This window comes from Ochlerotatus camptorhynchus, unplaced genomic scaffold (assembly GCF_037179485.1).
Source record: "Ochlerotatus camptorhynchus isolate MF236.1 unplaced genomic scaffold, CSIRO-AGI_Acam_v1.1 ptg000024l, whole genome shotgun sequence".
NCBI classification, from domain to species: Eukaryota; Metazoa; Arthropoda; class Insecta; order Diptera; family Culicidae; genus Ochlerotatus; species Ochlerotatus camptorhynchus.
In genome coordinates this window covers 1,141,169-1,156,055 of record NW_027040516.1, presented here as the reverse complement: position 1 = coordinate 1,156,055, position 14,887 = coordinate 1,141,169, and the positions used below count along the sequence as shown (strand labels likewise).

The window sequence follows — 14,887 nt, the reverse complement described above, 5'->3', positions numbered from 1 at the left end:
TTAACTTCAACGCACCGGTTCTTTGTATTGCGTGCCCCTCGAGAATATATGACAGATGATATAAGGATAGTTGGGCAGATGGAGAGCTTCAGAATAGTAATGAATTCCACTTGGTTTTCAGTTAATTGATGTTTTTGACGAAACTGCCATTCACCTTTAGTTTCCTCTTCATAATAGCAAATAAAATCTCTCTAACGGTCTGAACTGGGGACAAATAGTTGGGTTCAGACTTGCCTAAACTCCTCGAACTCAGATTATGCCGTATCGATTATCATTAATCGTGAGCTAGTTCATCCCTCACATATAAAGAACAAGGATGTCAAATGGTGATGTTTTTGTATTCTCCTATTGCCTTTTAACATGTTCATTCATTCAGTTCGTTATCCTCGCTGCACACACGGTAGCTAGGAAATCTTTCTGGACCAACAATTGAAATAGGCGGAACAACCCAACGTTAGCAATGGCTTTGAACACAAAATTCTCGATAATTAAAACACTACCACGTAAACTAAAATTGCCATTCAATAAAGGAAGCTTGCTCTATCAGATGATGGTGTGAGATTGTTTGCCTATTTCACTTGTTGGTCTAGCATTGTTTAAATCAGTTGGAGTCTGAATCGATTAATTCATAACCTTCAGTTGGTTGCAACATGTTTTTTTTTTGCATTTCTTAGTTGTGCACTTCTTTCTCGAATAAAATAAAAAATCACTCATTCATGCGCACTGGGAGAAGCCATCAACCCAACAAACATTGGAAGCGGAATAAGAGCTTATTCAGGCAAAAATATGCTTTTTCAGCAAAAAAAAAAGTTTATTCAGCCTTTAATCAGCACACATTGTTTGTTGGGAAGAGCCAAGCTCTCTACGAACACATCACGAAGCTCCATCACCGATTTGGCGAGGTATGACTTGAAGCCTTCCCAGACACGAAACCAGAGTACTGCGTGCGGCACCAAAACGTTTGGGTTGACTTAATTGACAAATCCAACTTAAACTAATGCGCGTCTGGTGACAGGAATAAGCACTATCCGAAGGTGATCAGATAGTGACAGCCCTTGGAAATTTCATTATTTTTATGGAAATTTGTTGTATTACAGTGCTTGATCGTGTGAATATGCTTTTAAAATGAATGAATCTTGTACAAAACCTAAAAAACTATGTGTCTATCCTAAAATAAAAATTACTAGTTTTCAAATAAAATTGAAAAAAAAAACATGCTAAGGTTACGAACATGGTTATGTTAACAGCCATACCACATCGAGTAATGTTTATATGGAGACGCCCTAATAAAAATTTATGGTTAATTTGCTTAAGGACGTGTTCAAGGTATCAGCCAAACCATTTGTGGAATAGTTCAATGATTTGAGTTATCGTTAGTTTTTGGTAATTTTTTATTAGGGCGTGACCAACCAAATTAAATCAAAATAGAAGAGCCCCTTTGTAAAATGTATTCCAATGCAGGTACCCGTTGCTGGTTGTTGGTTTAATACGGTAGGATTGTATTCGGATACGATTTGCAACCATCGATCGAAGCATGCAGGGATTTAGTTGGTTTTATCATGTTTGTTCTATGATTTTTTTTATTTCAATGCTATTTCAATAACTTAGCACTTAAATATCTAATTTTACTTACCAGAGAGATTCTATTTATGCCAGAGAAGAAAGGGTTTCCGTTTAGCTATATTCCTTAAGCATTAGGAAAGATTCAGGTTCAGCTATAGGAAAGATGATGTTTGTGCGGATGTAACAATATATTGTTTTGATTGCTTCAATATGTAAAATTGTTCTAACAACTCACCTCAAACAGCAAAACTAATTGATTTAATTCAATCTCCGATGGGATGATCCTGTAGGCAGTCTTGTAAGCGGTCACGGTAGTCGACACATTTTCTGTGATAATTGACTGCCTTTGTCACCGACACTTGCAAAACAAGCTATCATAGTACAGTACCAAACTAAAATGTCGTATGACAGGCTCTGTCATACAACACCGTCGCCGAAGACCGTCACGAATGTATGTATTTTAGTTTTTCTCATAATAAGAACTGCTGATGGTGTGCTTGGGTGAATTCTGAACATAGCAAGCAATGGTGTCCTAGTAATAATATTTCTGATCAAAAATGGTCTGATTTACACCAAATTGAGGAATTACAACGAAATCACACATGTCATATGATAGCTATTTTGATAATTTTCTTTAAGCTCGAATGTTATTCTACCGCTCGTGTTGTGTGAGAGAGACGACGGTAGAGCATGAGTGTTCGAATACAAACAGACTGTCGCGCACGACAACGAAGCGAGTGTAGTAAAAAACGTCAACTGTTTCAACCCCTGCCTGTAGGATTGCATTCTCAGTTTGAATACTGTGAAAATGTTGTTAACATTATTTCGAGCATTATTTGTTGATGTTTTGCTGGGAGCAACATATTTTTCATTTTGAAGAAATCTCAATAATTTTACTTTTAAAAATTAGGATTTACTTACCATTCTTACCAGCGCTACTTTTCTGCTCATATTTGCTTTCTGTTATTGAATAAAGCAATTGCAATAACACGTAAAATATAGTTTTCTTATCACAAACTTGAAAATATATGCAGTTTGACAGATGATCTCATGTTCATCACCGCTACGATTACAGTACCCGCCCGACGCTTGCTCTGTGGCTTGCGATCCGTTGAAATGGTTTCTATGTACGTTTTCAGTACCCGCCATACGGTATTTCTGGGCAAACCTAACACTTTTGCAAGCTTAGGTCCAGACTACGAAGGGTTTTCCAACTGCAATGGTTTGATTGTGCCCAATTATTTTCCTTCTGTCTTCTTGTATGTTGAATTTCTGCGAACTGCGCTGCGAACAAAATCTTCTTATGTCGTTATTGTTATAGGGAAATCCAAACAGCCACCGGCCACCTGTGAACTTGAACCGGCTGTCATAAATTTATCACCATCGACTAGTACTATTTTCCGCCACTGGAGACGCAAAAATTTCATTGGAATTCTTCTAAAGGGAACACATAGATGTCAAAAATTTCCTAATTTGACCACTGGGGTCGCTGTAAGAATCAAAAATGTTTGTTCTAATACTAAGTGGGCACGCACACCTTAGATCTTTGTGCTTCAAGAAATAGCCATTTGAAAAATGGAAGTCAATTAAGAAACATTCTACTAAATTTGCTCAAACTTCGTAAAAACTCAGCCAATCATGCTCAATTTTTTCCAATAAACCTTGAATAGTTGATCCATCACTTGCCAATACTTCAGAAATTACAGCACTGTAAAGTTTTTTTAGTTGGATTAAAAAAAAGAAGAACACCACGTAAAATTTAGATATTATAATAAGTGAAGAGAGCTTGAAAAATGCAACTGGGTGAAATTCAGGCTAAAAGTAAAACTTAAAAAGTTTACGATTCCAACAAAAATTAAAATGATCTTCAATGATGTAAGTCAATGAAATCGAAAACAAGGGAATGTTCTGTTCACCTGATTTTCAAAACGTTCACCCTTTAACACAAAGGCAGTGGACAACCTGTCTTCATCATCATCTTTTCTCTTCCAACTGAGCTTCCGGGTTTCCATACACCTCATCGGTATCTAAATTAATGTTATAATCAATAAATTGCTCTCCCAATCGTGCCTATTTACCCCTCGACAGTGTAGTGCTCCAACAACAGACATGTTACAAAGTGCTACAAAAGACTTGTTTTCCTTTGCGCCGATGCTTTTCCAAATCCGATAAAACACCACCGACCAACCGGACCAACCCAGACCCAGACTGAGACCCAGACGGGAGCTCTTCACGATTCGAATAGACTCAATTTCTCCACTTGAACTTTATTGTGTTAGGCGCAGACGGAGAGCTCTGCTGAGGTCGTTCAATAAACATGTTTATTAAGTTGTTGTATGATAAATTGGTGATTAAATTTCCAGCAGATGACGATGGAAACGATGGGGCTGGAAATCGGAAAAGAATCGAGAAAGAAAGAAACGGTAAGAGCGTGGGGGTGTGATTTGTTGGACAGTTCATGCCTAATGAAGACATAAATATCCAAAGCACGCTTTGAATTGCTGAATGCCATTAGTGGTAGGAAAGAATTTTATTGGCATTTAAGATGATTATTATGATGATGCGATTTTGGCGATGGGAACAAAATAAAAACCGTGAGCTCGACGGTAGCGGATGATGACTTGGGTCACGCGAGGTTGCTGGCAATGGGTTTACCGTTGCTTGCAGTTTGTGAGAACGAATTACAATCAGGTCAGCTGAGTTTCAATTTCATTTGCATGATCAATAAATGAATGTTGAATTTGTGGAAATTTAGATTAATTATATCAACAACTTTTTTACAATTTACGGTTTGGGGAACGTTGCTCGGACCCCCGGACAACGCCGATCGAAAGTGAAACTTCAGTTCGTGACATTCAACCATGGGAACCGCCCCGAAGAAAGTGTTTAAGTAATTACAACCATTCCGTGCAGTTCCAAGACCGGATAAAAAACGCACCGACGACGGCGACGAGACGACCTGACAATTACTGCCCAAAAGCGATCGGCTGGCTTCTAGTTGGTTTACCGCTCTAATGAGACTCCCAGACGGGCCGGAAAATCCGCCCCTTGGGGCGCCCCTTCGTTCAGTGCCCTTGACGGTGGCGGCCCGATGCAAACATCATATTTTCCCTTTCAATTGCCTCCAAACAGAATAATAAACGAACTTGAAATACCTGGCCATGTTTGTTTGGATTCATTTTCCATTCGTCACAAAACGACTGCAATGGTTCGTGATGACCCAGAAAAATATTCGAAACCCACCGAAATTCAACGGCTAGTTGTGACATTAAACGCACGCCTCTAATGCCAACGAACAACCGCGTGAGAGAGCGGATCCATTCTGGTCGTGTGGATTGCGATTTATACTTTGTCGAAATAGATCCACTAGCACGACCAACGACGCCAACGACGCTGTGGTAGGTAAATTACCCGTTTATAACCGAAGCTCGGTCCTTCCCAAAATAGTTCACTATAGAAGATTGTATTTCGCGCGTCGACTCAATTGTAGAGTGTGAAACGATCGGTCTCTTGTGACATGTTGGTTGGCTCCATCCATTCACATGCATATGGGAAGGGTGATTTGCTAATATTGCCTATTACAATAACATACAAAAAAAGCGTTTCAGACGAAGGAAAATGGCCGGGTGAAAAGATACCGCACGGACGGTAATTGTCATGTGGAATGTTGGAATGGCAGCTTCGGTTGCAAAACTGTTTTGTCGCACAAAAAAAGAGCGTGAATTACAATTAGAATTGAAATGATACAGTGCCAGGCAGCGTCGGGGTTTGTGAAAACGGTGGAAAATTTTAGAAAGTGACGGCGACGAAAAGTGCTTTTTTTACGTCAAAATTATGAAGCTTTTTGCTAATGATAGCAATTTTCAACGATTCCGTTTTTTGTCACTTTATTTTAACGGTTCACGGTAGGCGTAATGGGAATGGCGCTGGTCGTTGTGTAACAGCATATGAATGGGCATGAAGTTTAGTGAAAAATGCTCACGATTTCTTTGAAAGGAGCCAGTTTTGACTAAATTTAATAATTCAGGCCTGTCATGGGGCCTCCCTTAGCTCAGTCGGTGAAGGTGCAGTTAAAAAGCAAGACCATGCTGGAGGTGAGTGGGTTTGATTCCCGGTACGGTCTAGGCATTTTTTTGGGTTGGAAAATTTCTCGACTTTCCTGGGCATTCAGTATGATTGTACTTGCCACACAATTATACTTATTCAAAAATGGGACAGACATCGAAAGGTCTCAATTTAAAACTGTGGAAGTGCATCTGGAGTTGAGAGCACGCAATAAGCTAACGTGCGATCAGCAATAAGCTTGAAATGCGAAGAAGAAGATGATGATGATTATGAAGAAGAAGAAGAAGAATTGTGCTTAGTTATGTGCTCTATAAGCAAACAGCTCCAAAGAATGATGTTTTGGGGCGCAGACGTTTCAATCGGGGAGTCGTGGTGCTAATATTGGTGAAATAAGCAAATGAGACTCAGATTTTAAATCTCATAAAAAGAAATATAAACATTCTGATTTTTCAAATAATTTCCCTGAAATATCAAAAAAATGGGATTGCTGCATAATTTATTGCGAAAACGATTTATTTTCCAGTCAAGCAGTGTTTTGAAAAATTAAAGCTATAATACAAAACAATTAAAAATTTAAAGCAGTCACTTCTCCCTAACTCAATATGTAAGGCACCGTCAAGTTAAGAAGGATATCGAGCTACGGAGGTAAATTTTGAAAATTTGTATGGAAAAAGAGGCCATAGTAGCATAAACTTCCATTGAGTTAGGGAGAGATCGAGTAAGAGAGAGTTGGCTGCAAAACTTTCAAAATTATTCAAACGCACTTTGAGAACGAGTCCGTAAAAGAAATAATACTCGCGTTTTAGGAAAGACATATTTATCGCGAATTTATAACAAATCCTTCTCAAGAGTAATTGTTATCGTCGTCGGTGAGATCGCTGCCGGGATCAAAATCTCTAGTAGCAAACAAGTTGAACAGGAGTTTGATTGTAATTGTTTTTTTTTTATATAAATAGCTCAGTAGCCTTATGGCGACCGAGTTTGCTTACTGAGCAGAAAATCGTGGGTTTAATCCCAAGCTGCATCACATTATAGAGCTATACATTAAATCTGCTTTCGTTCCTGATATAATATAAAGTACATTGAAATTCAATTGGAGAGATGGGTACATTAAAGAAATAACATTCGAATGTTAGGAAATCCATATCAAATACTTCTCAAGAGCAGTTCTTGTTGTCATCGTCGGTGAGGTCCCCACCGGGATCGAAACCTAGTAGCAATAAGTTGAAAGGAAAAATGATCGAAAATGTATTGTGATACAAGGAGCTCGGTGGCCTAGTGAGGACCGATTTTGCTTTCTCAGCAAAAGACCGTGGGTTCAAACCCAAGCTTATTCGCACTATTGAATCGTTAGGGCATCAATTTAGCATATTGTTTAGCATAACGAATTCTCACGTCACTTTTTAAGTAGACCAATGTAACATATCAATCATTTTGAGAAAATCGAAGTTGAAGTTCAACAGATTATTATTTTAACTGTTTAGAGACAATACATTTTGCAATATTATTTTTTACGTAGTCAGTGAATAATAACACTGGAAATTCAGTAGAAAAGGTAAAATCACAATTGTACTTTGAATTTCATGCTACAATATAGAAACAATCATAAAGGACGTTTTGACTAGTCAAGTTGTACATCGGACATGTTACATTGGACGATTTTTCTCAATGGCATAATCAATGAGCGTTACATTGGACGTTTTCTTCAACATGATACTAGATTCCCTTTCACAGGTTTCAGAGTACAGTACCTATCTTTAAATTGGCCCCGCCTTTAGAAAATGAGCACCAATCATGTTAGGTAGTCCGAATGACCGAAGTAATAAGCATGTACCCATCATTTCAAACTGCACATTGTATAATTTTTGACCAATGATTATCTTAAATAAATGAAAGTAAATTTGGATGGGTGTTTTTGAATCACATACAATGATAGAAGAGCAATAGTTTGTATCGCTTAACTCGATTTGTTTATATTTGTTATTCAGGACCTTTTCAAAAGTGACGCGATAATTCTACTGCAAACCCAACCCTTTTATCCCAGTGATTCCTCGTGGAAGTGCAGAGGTGTTTCCGGCTTTCATTAAAGCGAGTTGACGTTATAACATATTCTTACGCATTCCTTTCCTGATCAGCATTCAAACGAATCCAGCGCTGGAATTGCTAAGCTTTAGATCACCAGTATTTACACATTGAGGATGATTCCAAGTCCCAAGCAACGTCTTTTGGTTCTCTGCGTAATTTCAGCTGATCTGGCAATAACCGAGCTGTACCTTTGAGCAATCAATCATGCTCATGCGCATGCAGGAAAGTATTCAAACCTACTTTAGTAATCCATGCAATATGAAAAAAAATGCGAATATTTTTCAAAGTTCTGATCGGTTTTGAAAGAAAAAAAATGCTTGGTTGAGATCAATTATGTTTTCACTCGACAATTGTGAAAATTAGCTCCTTATAAAATGTATGTTTATTTTTGTTAATCATGGTTTGAAAAAATTGCCTCGAATTATGTTGGAAGATGATTTCGTTGAACATTGTGATCAATTTCATTCAAAATTGCGACCCATTTCTTTTGCAATTGTGACCAATATTTGAAAAGTTCGGCATTCAAATGCAAACTGTTTGCAATTTTAGTATTTTCAGTCAATATCATTGGCAGTAATGGCAAATTTCTTGGTAAAAAATATGATCAATTTATTTGGACATAGCATTTTGTTGAAATTGAAGAAAAATTATCATCAATTTAGTAAAAAGTTGTTAAATGTTTCTCTTGAAATCTTGTTAATTTATTTTAAAAAAATATGAATATTTTACTGTAACATGGAGCAAACTTTGTTCAAACGTTTTACCATTGGATTGGAAAATATGATTTGTAAGCTGAAACTGATTTCGTTATAAGTTGTGATAAATGCCAATACACATGTTTTGTATGAAATTTCTCCATTTTTCTATTTATGAGTGCCCATTTTCATTGCAAAAGTTTGAAAAACTATTTGTAGTTTCGAAAAGTTCAGCGAAGCTCAAATAAGTCCTTCCTCAGTAGTTCCGTTTCCCCAATAAAAAAGAGATCTTGAATGTAACTTCATAAATTTCAGGGCATTTCAAAAAACATGATATTAGTGACGCCGGTAGTGTAGTGGTAAAGCCTCTAATTACATCTCACCCCCCCCCCCCCCCCAAAGGGCTGGGTTCAATGCCAGTCGGTGCAGCCGGGATTTTCTGAGGCATAAAATCTCTGATCACCGCAGGGAAATAAAGCCGTTCGTCCCCGGTCCCATGTGTTGATGGGTTGATAGGTAGGTTGCCTCCCTGGCGTCGGTAGCATTGGTATTCAGTACGGAAAACAAGATCGACGGAAATCGAACCAAAGGAAAAAAAAAATAGAACATGATCAGGACAATGAGCCGATGGAAATAGTTTCATCACTTATTTTCCATCAGATGTCACTACTGTTATTTGTGGCTTATTGAAATCTTATTCACATACTACAAAATAGAGTACCTTAAACTCCTATTTATACATTTAGATGTTGGAGGCTATGTGGCTTTCAGTCTTTTGATGCTCGTTTTAAGTTTTGATGACGGGGTTTTATGTTTTCATCTGACGTTTCCGTCACATGTATTGTGCCTTTTTCAAAGAATTATCTAAATTCCGTTTTAGTGTTATGAGCCCATAGCATAGGCACAATTGTCTCGATGTAGACCACTCCAGCTTTGCGGTAGTGGCGGGAAATTCAAAATGAACATGCTAGCAGGACTTGGGTGCAGTTTCTCGTTTTGGCGCCACTTTAAAGTTAAAGTTATTTGACGTTTTGAACGCTAGATAAGAACCGTCTTTATCAAACTATGTGGTCAAAGGAGCGCAAAAACTGTTTACATAGTAGTGGTTATCAAAAGAGAAGGTCGATGAAGAGAATCTATTAAATCAGGCAGGACCTTATGAAATGTTCATTGAGAAGTAGTCGCCCAGGATGGAAGTCTTTTACGTTGGACCTTTGCACCACTGAAGATGCCCGTGATACTTAAGTAAGTAAGTATGTAAACTGGTTCTTCTGGTTGTAAAAATCGTGTGCTAATTTATGTTTATCATAATTTATCATCGTTCCACTACTTGCTGCAATATTGCTGCAACACTATTTACGGTGATCATGGCATTATTTTGATAGAGTTTATCTATAGAGATAGAGATCACCTCGTAAAATTTATAACGGCAAACTTTCAATGTTGGATAAATCATAGCTCAGTCATTTATTAACGATTTCAAATCTATTGGCACCACTTGAAAAAACAGACTTTAAAGATTTATTCGGCATCAATAAATTTAAAATCTATCGATAACCTGCAGAGCAATATTTTTCAAATATTGCCAATTTGCCGATACAAATTTTACCGGAGGCAACACTCCGAACATTAAACAACTCACCGATAAATTCAGAGATATATTCTGGTATTCACCGATCATGCTATGCTCCAGTTTAAAAAAATGTTCCACATTTCCCGAGCCGATTGAACATGTGGTTCGAATTTATGAAAGCGATTTTTAATTTGGACGATTATTACGAAATCGATCGGAAATAAATCAATCTCAACCCAAACTTTTGAAGGCTTGTATACCTGTAGCCCAATGAAAGGCAACAACAACAACAACCTCAACAGTAACGTAGGAGTTGGCTAGTAATTACTATTTCTTGGAAGTTGTCCATTCACATTCGCAGTCGTATTCAATTCGTTGTGATAGGGATCATGATTTATGGACTGGGTTTTTAATTTAATCGATCAAGGCAGGTATCGGGCGATTTATGGGACGAAAGTAAATATTCTCTTACCTTGACATGATTAGAGCTCACAACGACTTTTGAAGGACTACAACTATTACTACTGGGAAGTCTCACCGAGGCAGGATGAAAATCGACCAACTGTAAATCCGATTAATCTTACCTTCCTCTTCTTGTTATGTGAAATTGATCGCCCTTGCGGGTAAATTAAGCAACGATTCAGTAAATTTCACTTTACCACCAGCCCAACCAGCTGGGGCCACGCAGATTCGATTCGGCCACCACCAGTCGAAAACTATTAGCGGAAATTACCGGCTCCATACGGTACTAAATATCGTCATTTTGCACCCCGCTCTGAAACACGAAAATAAAACACACACACACGCACACGAATAGAGTTTAATTGCCGACAATTAACGACCTCGTAAATGTGGCTCGCTAATAAAATTTATATGCAGTAGTTGGGCTGCACGGGCACATGTTTTTCTCTTCCAATTACAAAATATTTACCCGGACCGAAGCCGCGTCGTACAAGGCAATTTACCACGGAATTCTAGCCGAACACCAACCCAACAAATACAATTCGTGTGGCCTTGGTTTTCAAAGCTCCCTTGAGCGTATTACTGGGTGGCGCGAAAAATGATGATGGAAATATTTCAATTATTGATAGAATTCATTAGGGCCCTTTGCCGGTCCATGCAAGTCGTCGGTGGATCGTGATCTGTTTAAAATGGTGCAAGATTTCTCGTTCTCTCCGTCTGTCTCCCGCGAGGTGCCGGTATCTTAATCGACACTAATTTACTCGCCTTCGAACAGAACAGATTTTTGTCCTCTCGGCTGAAAAGTACCAAGTCGTGTAAATTCATAAACGCAAACCGCACGAGCGTCGCACTCTCGGGTACAGCATATCTGCATAACATAACAGCCATAAATTCAACACGAGCCCGCGCTCGGGTTGGGCCTGGTTAAGGTCACATATTTCATATATTCTGCGCATATACCTTTCGAATTACAATTGTTAATGTCCTACGAACTTATCGGAACATAAATCACACCATCATCAATCTTAATTTGCCAGAACCCTCTTCAGATTCTAGTCGCAAAGAGGAAATCTACAAGCTCCGATGATACCAGCGACCAGGACCAGCTGAGGAGGTGTGAAAATCGTGATATCTCACCCCCGGCGCATTTGTCAAACTGACACCAAAACAAGTCGGGGCGGGGCGGCGGCGTGCCATTGACCACCCACCGAGAAAGTAGAGTTCGTTGTGTAGCATCATCTTCCCGGCGACGGCCGCAGAAATCGTGCCCCAGCTTAGTCAATAGCCCCAGTATGATTTGAATAATGATCATCGATCGTCGGAGATAAATGAAGCACTATAATTTATTCCAGCGAGATCATCCCCGCTTTATGGCGAAGACCGTCTCGGAGGCGAGAGGACGATGCTTTTCGGACGGAGTTGTTGTTGGGGCAGATGATGAAGAGATATGTACCGGCTATTAGAGCCGATTGGGCGTGAAGCGAGCAGGATAAGGCGATGATTGGATCGATGTTGAGGCGTTTCATCTGGTTGGCGCTGGCTGATTTTGGTGGATGATTGATAAGATTGACTTGGGTGGTTTGCAGTACGAGATGAGTGGGTTTTTGAAAAATTCCCAAAGATCTTTGAATTGTTTGATCAAACAGAGGCCACTAATTTAACCGAGAATATGAATCCCCAGCAGATATCGGCAGAAAGTTTCAGTAGGTACATATACTCATATATAATAATAATTGTATAATTACAAAGGTGATATAATAGCGACACCAGTGATGTAGTGGTGAGCGTGATTATCTCTCACCCCAGCAGGCCTGGGTTTAATCCTAGTCGGCGCCGCCGGGATTTTCTGAGTCATAACATCTCTGTTAAGCCGGTCCCCGGTTCATGAGTGATGGGTCGATAGGTAGGGTCCAGGTGTGGGAGCTGCCCCCTGGCATTGGTAGCATTGGTGCTCAACACGGAAAACAAATCAAGGAAAAAAAATATAATAATTTAGTTTGTAGGACAAAAGGTTGAACAACAAAGGATCACATGGACAAAAGATCGAATGGGCAAAAGTTCGAATGGAGGAAAGGTTGCGTAGACAAGACAAAAGGTCGAATGGAAAAAGGATTGAAAGAACAACACTGAATATAAAAGCATATCAGTCCCATCTGGAAAAAAACAGCAAGCAGAGAAAAATGCCGTTGAAAATGTATTTCTCCTAATGCTCGTAGTGCACAATGTAAAATGCCGGTAGTTTACAATCGATTTAATGGCTAACTCATTTCTGACAAAAATCCATACGGGACTGTTATGCTTTTATGGGAAGAAAAGGTCAAATTGTATTCAAAGTGAACAAATGTCGAAATGCATAAACTAGTCAAATTGGGCGAGGATAAAATGGGTGGCTAAGTCTACAATATGTTTCATCCTTTAAATCACGAGCAGTTCCTTGGAAAATTAAGATGAAAAATAGTTACGGTGCGTGTCATGGCAGTTTAAGAGACAATTAACTGCCTATCTCTAGAAAATATTCCATCTTTAAATCATGAGCAATTAATTGAAAGTATATGCAAAGTATTTGTATGTAAGTGCTTTTCAACTCTAATATGTTGTCCTTCTAAATCCACTTGGACATTTTGTCCGTTCAACCTTTTGTTCCTTTGAAATTTTGTCCCTCTAAGTTCAATGTGTCTTTTTGTCCACTCATCCTTTTGTTCATTCGACCATTTGCCCATTCGCCATTATGATTGATTAATTTCCTTTATTTAGGAGATTTTCAGCCGCAGGCTGGTTCATCTCCGATTTGCCATTTTTTCCATTCGACCTATTGTTCATTTGACCTTTCATCCATTGGACTTTTTGTCCATTCGACCGTTTGTCCATTCGACCGTTTGTCCATTCGACCTTTTGTCCATTGGTCTTTTTGTTCATTTGAACATTTGTATTTTCGAACTTTTGTACTTTCGATCTTTTTAACATTCGACCTTTTGTCCATTCGGCCTTTTGTTCATTCGAACTTTTGTCTATACGACCTTTTGTCCATTCGACCTTCTGTCCTTCTAAGTTCAATATGATTTTTTGCCTTTCGACCTTTTGTCCTTCGGCCTTTTATCTTTCGACCTTTTGTCATATATTTGGCAAATTTATAAAAAACTGGCAATTCTAATTGAATTTTTGTGAGAAATCTTATTAATATCACCGAAGTTTTAAAATTAATTCCAAGAGGTTTCAATAGCAAAAAGTTCCTTTAAAGTTTGAGCCAAACTTAGAGCCAATAACAAAGAGAATCCTAATATTTTTTTTCTAGGGCAGTGCTTAACAGACAGTGCTTAGCGGAGCTCTTAGTGCTCAGACAAGCCTCTAATAGTTCATTGTGGTACTCCTCTTAGACTTGATATGTGATCATATGAATTTGTAATTACAACCGGTAGCAGATTCAATTTATCAAGCCCTTCAATTGAAATTTTACTGAATTCCATTGCATAGTAAACATTGTTTTATTTCTAGAATTATTTATTTAAACAAATATTAGGTGATGTAAAAAATCCTTAGCTGAATTTATTTTAACCTAGGATCTTCACAAAAATTCAAAGTCTTTACGTCTTTTTAGTTTAGCCACCGCTGATGGTGTAGTGGTAAGCGTGACTGTTTTTTGACCCCAATAGGTCTGGGTTTAATCCCAGCCGAGGTCAGTGGGATTTTTCTGAGGCATAAAAATCTCGGGTCGGGTCTTCTTTCGGAAGGAAGTAAAGCCGTTGGTCACGGCCCATGTGTGTTGATGAATGGGTGCAGGTGTGGAAGCTGCCTTCCTGCACATTCGATTGCCGTCAATGGATGGCAATCGATATCCATCGGTGATTGGCTTTAGATTACGGAACAGAGATCGATGTTAAATAAAGGAATGAAATGAAGTCTTTTAAGTTTGGAATCTAGAAAATTCTTAAAAATGGGTTTCTGTACGAGATTCAGTTAATATTTATAAGTTATATGTAAATTATTTTTGATGCTTATTGTTTATCGCATATAAGTTTATTGCATGCTCTCAACTTAGTGTTCTAAATGAACTTCCACAGTTATTAATTGTGAGTTTTCGATGCCTGTGCCATTTTTGAATTAGTATAATTGTGTGCAAAGTACAATCATACTCGATATGCCCAGAGAAGTCGAGACATTTTCCAACCTGAAAAATTCCTAGACTGAATCGGGAATCGAACCCATCAACCACTAGCATGGTCTTGCTTTGTACCTGCGCCTTAACTTCGGCATATGGGACCCATTTCCACCATACACGTCAAACACAATGAAGACAAACTGCTTTATTCTGCATTCATGCAACAAACTCTTTTCACATGAGTTAAATAACGAATGCTAAGAAAAAAAATTCCTTGAGACTGTTGAAAAACAGATTTAAGGGGGATGTGTCGAAGTGAAGTGAAGTACGCTGAAATGGTGCCACACT

The 14,887-nt window shown here is 38.5% G+C and overlaps 2 protein-coding genes across 3 annotated transcripts in view; one reads left to right on the top strand and one right to left on the bottom strand.

Moving 5' to 3' along the window:
* Cda5 (Chitin deacetylase-like 5) overlaps positions 1 to 14,887 on the top strand; it is a 552,116-nt gene that overhangs the window by 262,113 nt on the left and 275,116 nt on the right. The gene's annotated exons all lie outside the window — the stretch shown is intronic.
* LOC135707116 (lipase 3-like) overlaps positions 1 to 14,887 on the bottom strand; it is a 48,826-nt gene that overhangs the window by 32,469 nt on the left and 1,470 nt on the right. The window lies entirely within an intron of this gene.